General features: G+C 49.1%; 1 protein-coding gene across 3 annotated transcripts in view; it reads left to right on the top strand.

Annotated features, from left to right (window-relative positions):
• Positions 1 to 3,349: 3,349 nt before the first annotated feature.
• The window catches only part of BMAL1 (basic helix-loop-helix ARNT like 1), a 96,664-nt gene continuing 88,040 nt past the window's right edge, over positions 3,350 to 11,973 (top strand). For all 3 annotated transcript variants that reach the window (XM_080913244.1, XM_080913245.1, XM_080913243.1), the window contains exon 1: positions 3,350 to 3,450. The gene's annotated coding sequence lies outside the window, so the exon portion shown is untranslated. The remainder of the gene's footprint in view (positions 3,451 to 11,973) is intronic.

Here is an 11,973-nt window from a genome sequence, read left to right as displayed (position 1 = left end):
AACTGAGGCAGAAGCCACAGAAGAGCACTGCTTGCTCTTCCTAGCTTTCTCAGGTCCACACATTTTGCTTAGCCACATGAGGCAGCTGGCTCTTGCTCTCCCCACCCCCAGGCCCAGTCAGGATATTTGGGTAGCAAGAGAACAGCAACACTGGTGACTTTTCATATACTCCAGGCCCACCTGCCTAAGGAAAGTACCACCCATGGTGTGCTGGGCTCTTTTACACCAGTTAGCATTCAAGAAAATGCTTCATGGGTCAATCTAATGGAGGGAATTTTTATTGGCCAGTCTCTCTTCCTTCCCAAGTGCATCAAATCGACAGTCAAAATAAGCTAGCATAGAAGGTATGTGAACTTCTGGGATGAGGATTATGTTAAACTTCTTTAAAGAACTTGTTACACAGGTGCTCACTAAATAATCTCTTTTCCTTTCTTTATCCTTCAGTTGTGTGATTTTTATTCGTGCTCAGGAAATCTAGACTAAGAGCACATATGTTGACTTTTTAGCTGGGCTGAAAGAATTGACAAATTCAGTGTTCTGGAAGATAGGGAATAAAGGGCAAAGTGGGACCAATGGAAGACAAACAGGGCTGGGTTTATCAGAGAGAAACACTATGAAAAATATAACTGACCACAAAAGAACAGGTCTGCACAAGGAGAAGCTATCCTTGTCTACTAATGGTAGAAAAAAAGCAAAATAATAACTCTTACAAAGAAGACAATCAAGGCCCACGGAGGGCTTGGTCCCTGTTTGGCCAGCCATTTCTTGGGTGAACCCTCTCTGTAATAGGCAATGTCAAGGCAGCAGCTATGGCTACTATAAAATTCTCTTTGTTGGTTCCAATGAGTTTCCACCCACACACTCTTTCCTTCCACCCCTTCCAGGCCTCAAAGAGTAAAGTCTAATTTCTCTTCTATTTGACAGCTCTTCAAATGTATGAAGAAAGTTACCTTGTACTCCCCGGGGCAAAAACTTATGTTTCCTTTCATCTTTCCTCCTGTGACATAGTTTCTAGTCTCATTACATCCTGATCTCTACCCTTGTGCACAGTGATGAGTTTTGTTTGCCAAGTCTTAGTCACAGACAGAACACCATGTGGGGACTGACCAAGACAGCCAATCCACTGCTGGCCATGTTGCTTTCTCTAGAGGTTCAGTGACTGTCCTGGGAAAGCATTTTCTCTAGTCAGCCACATATCTCTGTGGACTCAGACTGAGCTGTGACTTAGGGTTCCCATCTTGTTCTTCTGTGTATCTGTTCAGGCACCAATGCAAATCTCCTAGTTTTTCTCTCAGGACATCGGTACAAATCCCGATTCTGGGCCTAGCTGGGAGCCATGAGTCTTTAGAGTGGAAACCAAAGCAAAACACCTTTAAAACATGACTGACACTTTACTCCGTACAATGGGGTAAGACCTGCTTTCTGCACAGGGCAGTTGTCGGGACATGGGTATTGACAAAAGGAAGGGAAACTTTTAGCAAATGTACAACACAGTAGAGAGATAGTATGGGATGCAACAGTCAGCACCTTCATACTTAGCTATTAGTCTATTTAATTAGGTCAGCATCCAGCCCGCATTTCTATCTTGTAATATCTTTTCTAATGCTGTATTAAAGATCCATATACACGAAGAGATCCCTTCACAAAACAGGACAGAGAAAGAATAAATCTGCTTTGAAACTTAGGGGAAAGGGAAGTTACCTGTGAAGTTCTTTGGTCTTGAAGCCAATTCACATTTTGACAAAGGCTTTGATTTGTTCATGGATCCAGTCCACGTTTGCAGATCTGGGTCTTTGCCCCATCCCCAACACTACACCCAGGTCCCTCCAGCAGATGCTAAGGGGAGGGAACATACATGGGTCAAGAAGGAGGGAAGGAGGCAGTGCCTTGCCTTGCCAGGAAGTTCAACATCTAGAAGATTTGCCAGTTCTTTCTTTCTTTCTTTCTTTCTTTCTTTCTTTCTTTCTTTCTTTCTTTTTTTAAAAAGATCTATATATTTTATGTATGAGTACACTGTAGCTGTCTTCAGACACACCAGAAGAGGGCATCAGATCCTGTTACAGATGGTTGTGAACTACCAAGTGGTTTCTGGGAACTGACCTCAGGACCTGTGGGATAGCAGCCAGTGCTCTTAACCACTGAGCCATCTCTGCAGCCCTTTCCAGTTATTTGAAGGTAGAAATAAGACGACTCCCCTCCCTCCCTCCCTCCCTTTCTCTGTTTCCTTTTTAAAAATCTCCGAGCCGGTGGTGCCTCAGGAGGAAGAGTCAGGTGGATCTATGTGAGCTTGATTCGAAGCCAGCCTGAGTTCCAGGACAGCTAACTAACCAAACAACTTTGCAACTTTCTCCCCCCCCCCCCCCCCCCGCTTCTTTGCTACTTTTGCAAAGTAGATTTGCAAGGACCTTGTCAGTAACATGTACACAATCTTGTTCAGGTTTCATCCTGTGGCCCAGGCTAGCTCAGTACTCGCGACTACCCCCTGCCTCCGCTTCTTGAGGGTTGGAATTACAGAGTACGCCACCAACCCCGGGAGACTTCTCTTTTAAATGGGAATGACAGCTCCACCGGACGCTTGGAGGTCAAGACAAATTTTAAAAAAAAAAAAAAAAAAGTGAGATCCGGTTAGTCGTCGGAAGGAAAAGTCTTCTAAATACTTAAGCTAATAGCGTTGTGGTTCCGACTAGGGCAAGCCAGGGGTTTCAGGAAGGTTCTGTCACTCTGTGTTCCTAAAATGTGGTTTCCTAGATGGAGCTGGAGAGGGATGGGCGAGGAGATGCGGCGTTCTCTCAGTGTTCTGCGAGCACGGTAGGGGACGGAGGAGGAAGGGAGAGCTGGGAGGCAGGCACTAGCCAGGGACCGGACTGAGGATCAGGGGACGACGGCGAGCTTGCAGAGTCCGCGCCGCAGTGGCCTCAGCGAGCTTTAGACCTGACAGGAAAAACCGAGGGCTGGGGCAAGAAATCCACAGAGCGCGCCGATTGGTCCACTCCTCGGGGCGTGTGCTTCTGTGCACCAAATGATTGGTGAAAGGGAAAGTAGCAGGTAAACCAGCCCTGCCGTCTTTCCATTGGTCAGCGGGTTTTCTATCGGTCACTCGATTGGCTAGCCTAACGCGGAGCCGAACGCGAATTGGTTTGGGTTGTCCGCCAAGACAATTCCATTCGCGCGCTCTGATTGGCTATCGGGAAGAGGCAGGTATCCGGGCTCCGCGGCTCCTCCATTGGTGGGCGGGGAAGGGGGGTTGGGCACAGCGATTGGTGGGCGGGGGGCCGGGCCTGGGCCGGCGGGGAGCGGATTGGTCGGAAAGTAGGTTAGTGGTGCGACATTTAGGGAAGGCAGAAAGTAGGTCAGGGACGGAGGTGCCTGTTTACCCGCGCCGGACTTGCCGCCGCCGCCGCCGCGGGATCCGAGTGCGGGTGCGGGCGCGGGCGCTCGCGGCGAGCCACGGTGAGTGTCGGCACGGCTGCGGGCAGCGGCCGTCTCGGGGCGTCCCGTCGGGGGTCGCGAGTTCCCGGGCGGGCGCACCGCCCCCGCCCCCGCCCCCGCCCGCGGCGCAGCCGGGCCGCTGGGAGCCCTGCCCGACGTGCCCGCTGCCGGCCTTAAAGGGCCCGTGCGGCTCCCAGCCCCCACCCAGCCTTGGGGAGGCTGCGCCCCTTAAAGGCGCCGCTCCCGCGCACCCCCATCTTTCCCGCATGGGCTGCACAGCGGACGGGGGAGGACAGGGGGGGACCCTGGGACGCTGTCAGCGGGCGCGCCCACCTTCCCCGCGCGGGCATCACCACCTGGCTCGGGAGGGGGCGGCCGGCGGCCTCTTAAAGAGACAGCAGTACCGGGTGGCAGCAATGACCCGAGCCTGGGACGAGCTCCCGGATGCATCCCCGGGAGCTTCTGGATCCCCGAGGGGATGGCCGGGACGGGGCAAAACGATGCTATGAGGCGCTTGCCTGTTCAGCCCTTCTGCACTTCCCCCTCGGGAGCCGGGTGGGGGCGGGGAGGGCGTCTCCGTCAAGTCCGGGCGTCCGTGCTAGTACGTCCCTATGGCCTGTCTTGGGGCTGGCGCCGACCCCGGGAATCCCCTGGCGGGCATATACCAGGCCCACGGACAGCCGTCGGGCCCGCGCTGTCCCGTACCTGGGTAGCCCTGGAGGATGTGCCTTCCCTGTTGGGTCTGCGAGTAGGTACCCGATGGCGTGGGGTCCGACCCTGCGCCCGGTGGGTGTCCGAGAGACCCGAGGAGTGCGCAGCGAGCCTTCACTCGGATGCGGGTTTGACAGAAAATCGGGGAAGACGAAGGTGTTCACTGGAGATTGCCTCAGTGTTGACAGCCTGGGGAGCTCGGGTTTGCTGGGAGAAGTCTAAGGTAGAATTTTAGGCAGACTCTGAGCGCACATGGCAGCCATTCCCGGGGGTCGCGTAGCGGGTTGTGTTCGGCGCTGGGAAAGGACTGCGTTGGACACGGGTGTATGTCTGTTGTCAAGTTGCGCTGGCCAAGCTGATGTGATCGCCCCTTACCTGTTTCGGGTGCATCTTCTCCAGTCCTTTCCCAACACTTAGCTTAGTTTTGGCCCTTTGACCCCTTGAGATCCGTCTCCTCTCCTGTCTGAAGCTGTTATTTTTAAGCAAGAAATCATCAGTCAAGTTTTCTCACCCAACTTCCAAAAATCAGATACTAATAATCACGACCAGCTACTTTTTGACAGGACCAGTCTTGCCAAGATCTTCGTTGTGGGTTTTTTGTTGTTTGTTTTTGTTCAGGAGCCCTGGTCATTAAATGCCCCCTGCTTGCCGTTTGTTCTTCTCATATTTCCTGCTCTGCCCTCTTTCAATCTATTTTGCTTAACAACTATTATTTTTATTCTTAAGTTCCCATTGATACCAGGATCTATCAATTTGGGTTGGTGGATTTTCTAATTAATGTACTAGTTGAATCATGAGCTTAAAATAATCATTGCTGCTCTTGAGCAGTTTTGAATAATCTCAGGCTCCGAGTGCCTGCAAGAAAAGGGAGGGGGGGGATCACTGTTGTTAAATTTGATTCCCATACCAGTGAAGTTCCAAATATATATATACATTAAAATACAAAATGCAATCTTGAAGATTATTATTTGTTCCTGGGTTTATATTATTGCTAAATCTTTAAAAATGGGATGTTGAACAGATTTAGAAGGGTTAGAAATTTCCTAGGCAGATTTAAAATTGGGTGTATCAGCGGAAGCTGGATCTGTAGCAGCACTTTGGTTCTATCTTAGACGTTGTCAGTGAATAATGATGATGTTAAAACAGCAGTTAAATCTGTACTTTGTTCCAATCTCTGCTGCTTAAAATGGGAGAGGCTCCGATAAGGTGTGGGAGAATGGTAACCTGGGAGTTAGGAGGCATGAAACAGGTTCTCACCCTGACTGGAACTCCTCCGGTGGCTTTGCCACTTGGAGCAAGTTCCTGCACCTTTCTGGGTTTTGTTCACCTCTTGATGAAAAGTCAGATGGTTGAACTAAGGGGATGCCAAAGGTTTCTACCACTCTTAGGTTCTATAGCCTCTCAGTGGGGGTAGGCATTTACCTCCTGTAGCTGTCAGAACAATTGGCGAAAGTCCTTTTTTCATGGGACAGTTAAGCAGATCAGCAGATGGTGTTTAAAAGGATCCATTTCAAATGATTTGTAATTGATGACGATTCACCCGTATCTCTACTATTTGTAGAAGAGGTTTACATGCCTCGGGGCAGGAAAAGGAAGTGGCCGTGTTTTCAGATTTATTCCTTTGCATCCCGGGTCTCACTGGGCTTCATGTATGGATAAGGGGTACGGGAAGCCACATTAATGGTGGTACATAGGAGCTCGCAGAAAGGAGTGACTTTATCTGTGACAGACAGCTGCTTTCGCCCCACGGTGGTAGGAGAATGTGAAGACTGAAGAGCTCCTGTCCCCGACAACATGGAAGCTTCAGACAGCGTGATGCTAACTGAAATAGGCATTTGCAGGGAAATTAGGAAAGACAAAACCGTTTCTAGACTTTCTAGGCTAAACAGGGAGCTCAGGGACACAAGCACACCCTGTCCTGTCAGTCTCCCCTGTTGTTGTCACTCCGTCAGAGGACTCAGACTGACCCTAAACCTTTCTCCTCCCCTCCATCCACCTGCCATGACTTTTACTCTTCAGCATCTTTTTCCCATTCAGAACACCCTGTCCAGTTTCCCCACTGTTCCCTCCCCTTTTCTCGGGTGGGAGAAAACATTGCCCTTCCCACTGAGCCCCTGGGTTCTGGTGAAGGAAGGAGCTGGTACTTGAGTTGGAGCCCTGTGGCTTTGGACCAGTGCCTGACTTCTTTGACCTCCATGCTTCTCCTCTGGTGCAGCGACAGTGCCTGCCTCTTGAAGGATGACAGGACATGATGCATGTCAAATGCCTAGCACACAGGAAGCCTCTCCTCAGTGCCAGATGCCACTCCCTCCCACCTCTGCCAGGCTCCTGTCACCAGAACATCCTTTGTACTCTTTGCCCTCGGAAACCCCACCAGTCTCAGTGGAACCTTTGTCTTGATTTGGGAATAGGAAGAAACAGATTTATTGTGAACCTCTTGAACACTGGGCAGTTTCCATACTAGGTGCCCCTGAGTCTGGGTGTCTCCCCATTAGACGCCAGATTCCCCGAGAGCTGAACATTTTCCTCTTCTGGACTTTCTCCCTACTTTCCTTCTTTATACTTTCTAAGACTTCTAGAAACGTTTTAAGTCTTGAATTCCAGCTTGGTTTGGTCCCTTTGCAGCTTAATCTTGTTTGTCTTTTATTTGCCGGCAGTCACCTTTCCTTGGACCTTTAGGTCATGTTGCTTTCTCAATTCTCTTCTTGTTGCTGCTGAAGGTCAGCATCTACCTTCTGCTAACAGTGCCCTGTAGTCAGGCCCCACTCCCTCCTGCTTTAAGTCCAGCAGTGTCCTATGGGGTTACAGGCTCACATTCTGTCTTTAAGCACTGTTCCACGGAGTCAGCATACCGGTATCCTAGAGCCTAGAGCCCTTCATGCCCCTCTCTCCTAGCTGTACAACCAGGCAGTTTTGTTAGATGGTTTAGAGCCCCGGTGCTTTCACTTTTGCTTGCATCCTTCATCACTAATGGCTGGCTTGCTTTTTATCTATATGTTGGTATCTTCCTGATGGGATCTACCTCTGGCTCCTGGAGCTGCAGTGTGGACCAAATGAGTTAAGATACTGGATGGGAAGGTCTTCACCCCACACTTTGCAGTACCTCAGTGGTGTTACTCCTCATTTCTCCGTTCCTCACTGTGTTGTGGGGGATTCTCTACATCCAGCTCACATGCTGGCTAGCATTTGCTATGTGCACAGGACTGTCTCCATGCACCAGCCCTGGCCTGGTCCTCCCTACGTCCACGCCCTCACATGCCCACCTTTCTGTTCAAACTCAGGCACTTGAACCTCCGGGAACAATCTTTGTCTCCACACTTGGCAGTAGTGTCCCCAGCCCTTGACCCTTCTGTAGTCCCTGTAGGTTCTGCTGTATTCTGTATCACGTTGGGCTGTCCCTGGGACCCTGGCCCAGGGACCCTTGTCTAGAATGAGCACTTTGGGTAGTGTTCATTTTGATTCCTCCCAAATAATAGGCAAAGGAGGTCTTTGGGAAATATTTGTCTGGTGCCCATCTCAGTTGGAGATGGAGAGGGGTTGGGGGGGGGGATCAACACTGCAGAGAGGCCCTGGGGATACAGGATGAGGAATATAGTAGGGTCATGGGTGGATGTGGCCTTGAGTGACAAGGTCTCATGGAAGGAGAATGTGAGGTAGGGATGGGGAGATGACATGTCCATAGTCCTTGCTTCAGGGAAATGCTGAGTGAGTGCAGGAATGTAATGGCATGGTTTTTACTTGGGTACATGCTGTGCTTTTGAATTCTGAAGGTTCCTATTTGTCCATGCTTAGTAAAGATGGGTCTGTAATTTAATATTCTGGTTAATATTGTTTTGGATATAGACTGAGTAAATTGTTTATCTGTGTTTGTCCCTTTCGCTGCTGCTTCAGTAGTGTGACCTGGACGAATCAGTGGAGCTTCTTTGAGTGTGATGTACTTCAAATGAAAAGGAGGAATAAATAATTATGGCAGTTGTAGCATTTGGGGGGGGGCCTTCTTCTGTGTACCGGTAAATATATTGCTGGCTTAACTTGTTCACTTCATGTGCTCTTTGTCATTATCTTGTGAGGTCAGCACCCCTGTCCTTATCGTACAGACGAGGAGGGCTTTGTAAGCCCAAGAGGACCCAACTGCTAAGGGATGGACCACAATTGATATATCTGATAAACCCCAGGGCCTGCTGGGAGGGTCAGGGTGTTAGAGGTCATGTAGCAGACTTCATGTCAGGAGCCCTCTGGGCTTGTAGAGATGGGAAACCAGTCTCCGTCGGTAAAGCATGGTGTGCAATGTCCTTCTAGCAGGCCTGGTACCCTTGCTATGGCACAAGAGGGCCACACATTTGGATATTACTCTGGCAGCAGTTGCCAGGTCTTGTGAGCATCCTGCTACATCCTGGAGTGTGTATTTTCTCTGTCTTGCTTTCTCCCACCTTTCTGAGTTATTGCTCTGATGCAAACCCCTGATACTCAGTCTCCTCCTCCCCAGGATCCCCCATGTAAGATGAACTTCATGAAGAATCTCAGTGACACTGGTCACATCATAGATACCCAGGAGCTCTACCCAGGGACGAGACTCCCAAAGTCTCTCAGCTTTGTCATTCTTATCCCAAAGACAACCCCCGACCCACCCCAGTACCCCTGACCCCACTGCCAAGCCACTGCTGTACCCAAGCCTTGATGGAGATATATCTGTTTTTAATGCCAGTAACTGTTTCTTCTGAATACATTTAGATAGCAAAGGGAACGTTGTTTTATGTGAAGAACCTGTTACGTAAAAAATGAGTTATATAATGTTCAAATATATACCCCACCAAAGGTAATAATCATCAGTTCTATGGAGCAGAATTAGCCTCTGATTGACAAGTGTGAAAAGTGACACTCTGCCCTCAGCATGTCCGTTTGAACTGTGCCATCCATGTTGGGGATCTGGAGCAGGTGGATGGCCTGGATCTGCCCTGGGGTGCTGCTGGGAGGTGGGAAGTCGCTTTTGGGGAGAGGAGATGCAGTCTTGGTGACTTTTGCCTCCCACAGGTCTAGGCTGCTTACTTCTTCACACTTGGACCATCAACATCACCTCTGTCCACCTTTCTGCTCTGCTGTCCACTGCTTTGGGTGTTCTTCACATGGTGTGACCAGGGAATGCCTTCTAAGAACAAATGTTCTGTGTCCAGTCTCCTGGGCCTCCCAAGCTGCCTCTGGCCCTCTAGGCCATCCCTGCTCTGTCTCCCATTCACATGACTAGACCCTGTGCCTAAGCTCCCTTGCTGCTTCTGTTGAATGTCCTAGCTTATGATCTCTTAAGCAGAGAGACCTCTCTCTCTCCCTCCCGTCTTCTGTCTACCTTGAAACTCTCTTCTTAGTAAAACCTCTGATGATACCCTCCACTTGCCTCTCCCCACCCCTTCCTTTAGTTGCTTGCCAATCATGTATTCCAAAGCAGCGGTATTTCACAGTGGGCGGGTTGCCATCTCCTGCCCAATGAAGGATGGTCCGTTCTCTCAGTCTTCAGATGCTTGATGATCTGTCTTCCCCTCACTTCCACTCTCTGTTTCCACTCGTCCATTCATTCAGTGGGCTCTCTGGAGGCTCCTAAGTGCATAGTGCAGTTTTGAGCTCGGAAGTGACCAGAATGGGCCCCATGGGGGAGGGCAGTAAACAATGAGACTTAAGAAGGAACAGATGGAGTGAGACAAGAATGGAGAATACTGCCAGAGAGATGATTTAGCTGGTGCTCAGGGAAGACCTCACTCAGAAGGTGACTGGAGCTCAGCTTCCTAAAGATCCAGGAACACTTTTCCAGTAAGAGGGTCTGGCTGGTGCATAGGTCATGACTCTGCAGGCAGCTTGGTCGCCAAGGAAAGGACAAGCTAGTGCAAGGATATGGGTCTCTGTGACCAGGCACCAGCTTTCTTCTTCCTCTTCTCAGGAACCTTGAGGCCAGAGTCAAAGGTCTGCAAATATGACTTAAAACATTCATTCCTAGCTATGTGCCATGGAACTAGCAGTTCACTGGGCGGTTCGTGAAACCCAAGGCATTGCTACGTGCTGTGTCACATGCAAACATGGGTGTCACATGTGAACAAAGTAAGAGATTGAAAGGTCCCCTCATAAATGAACTGCGGACAGGTGTCACCATAACCATTTTAATATATGTATACATAATATATATTTATATAGACTTCCGTATACTGTTTGATGTGCATGCTCATCTTAAAGCAAGTTTTTTTTTTAAAGAAAGGTTTATTTATGATGCAGTTGATAGAAGCTTGATATAAATTTGTCTATATTAAAATAAAACAAACAAACAAAAACCCAACCAAACTAAATAATGGTTTACTCCTTCATCAAGCGCAGGAAAGCCACTTAGGGACAGCTGTAGCCCAAATCGTTTCGCTTTTTTCTAAAGCAGTGTTAGCATTAATTAAGCTGCTAACGAGGCTTGTCTGTGCTGCATTACGGTTATTTACTGCTGGCTTTAGCTGTTTATCTTAGTCACGGCTACAATTTTTCCCAGCCTTTCAGAAAGCTTTATGGAAGGACTCTTCTTTTAACCTTTGCGCCCTTAAGAGTTGGTGTGCGGTTTTAAAAATGAGCCGGTGAAGCTCAGAGGAGGGGGTTGTGAACCAGTGTGCTGGTCTTCTCAGCCTCTTCAGAATGATTATTCCTCTTGGAACTTTGACCTCTCAGGGTCTTCTCAGTTATAAAAACCCTGTGTTTTCCAAGAGTAACAGGAAAGTGGTTCATGGCCTTCATCGTGTAAACCAGCTTGGAACCCCCCCCCCCCCCGTCCGGATTCTTCCAGTACACAGCAAGGGAATAGGGGACTTTGAATCTCTAAGTCTCCTAGTCCCCATCAGTACTTTGGCGTCCATCCCCCACCCTCGATTTATCTGTCTCTCTAGATGAGTTGAGCAGATTTTTTTTTCCCTAGAACTTTTGGTCCAGATAAGAGTTGTGTGTTCTTGGTCATCTAATCCCCCATATCATTATGTAAATCACCTTTTCTTTGGACTCTTAGGGATAAACATGGTGACTGGTTTGTTTGCTTGTGAAATACACTTGTGAGAACCCTGGGACTGGAATGAGTTTGCAGCAGAGAACAGAGCTAAAAGAGTGTGGGATCCAAAACAGCTTTAAATGTTAAATGCAAATCTATTTTCAGTATCCTGCTGGAGGGGAGAAGGAGCCCAAGGCTGGAGATGATGGAAGCGAGTTCTGCTTCAGAGGAGGAAGGAGTCTTACCCAGTGTGGGGGGGAAAAGCCACCCTTTCACCAAGCGCCATCCCTCCCTTCCCACCTCTGAATCCCGTTTTTGGCATCTTGGGTCACTGTGCCATTTGAGACATCTGATATTTAAGTGACGTTAGTGTCTGAGATCAGCTGGCAATGCTGGAGAAAAATGACCGATGTGAGCACGCTGTACTGTCTGTCCTTCAGTGCCTTCTGGAGTGAGGACTACACCCTGGAGTGACAGGACACTTTTAGCATGGCCCCTTTCCGGTCGGTTATGGACAATATGTTTATTTCTACCCCTCGCTTGAAGGCACAGAAGGAGACACTGTGCTGGGAACTTCACTGTGGAGCTGGGGGTTGCATGGCGCCTCTTCCTTTGGCGAAGGAATGTCACCTGTTTATTTCTTGCTGTGTCCCAAGATCAACAACAGACTTAGTGTCTATACAGAACATCAGCCCAATAAATGCCTATTTATTTATTCAACAGGTGAATTGAGCTTTGTGAAACCCTCAGATGTCCCCGCCCTCTTACAGGACACATACAAGACTTGTCCTTCTGGAAGACATCTAAGCTGCCATTTCCTTTGGGCATGTGTGTGT

This window comes from Micromys minutus (genome assembly GCF_963924665.1).
Source record: "Micromys minutus genome assembly, chromosome: 2".
Taxonomy (NCBI): Eukaryota; Metazoa; Chordata; class Mammalia; order Rodentia; family Muridae; genus Micromys; species Micromys minutus.
This window is presented reverse-complemented; position numbering and strand designations above follow the sequence as displayed.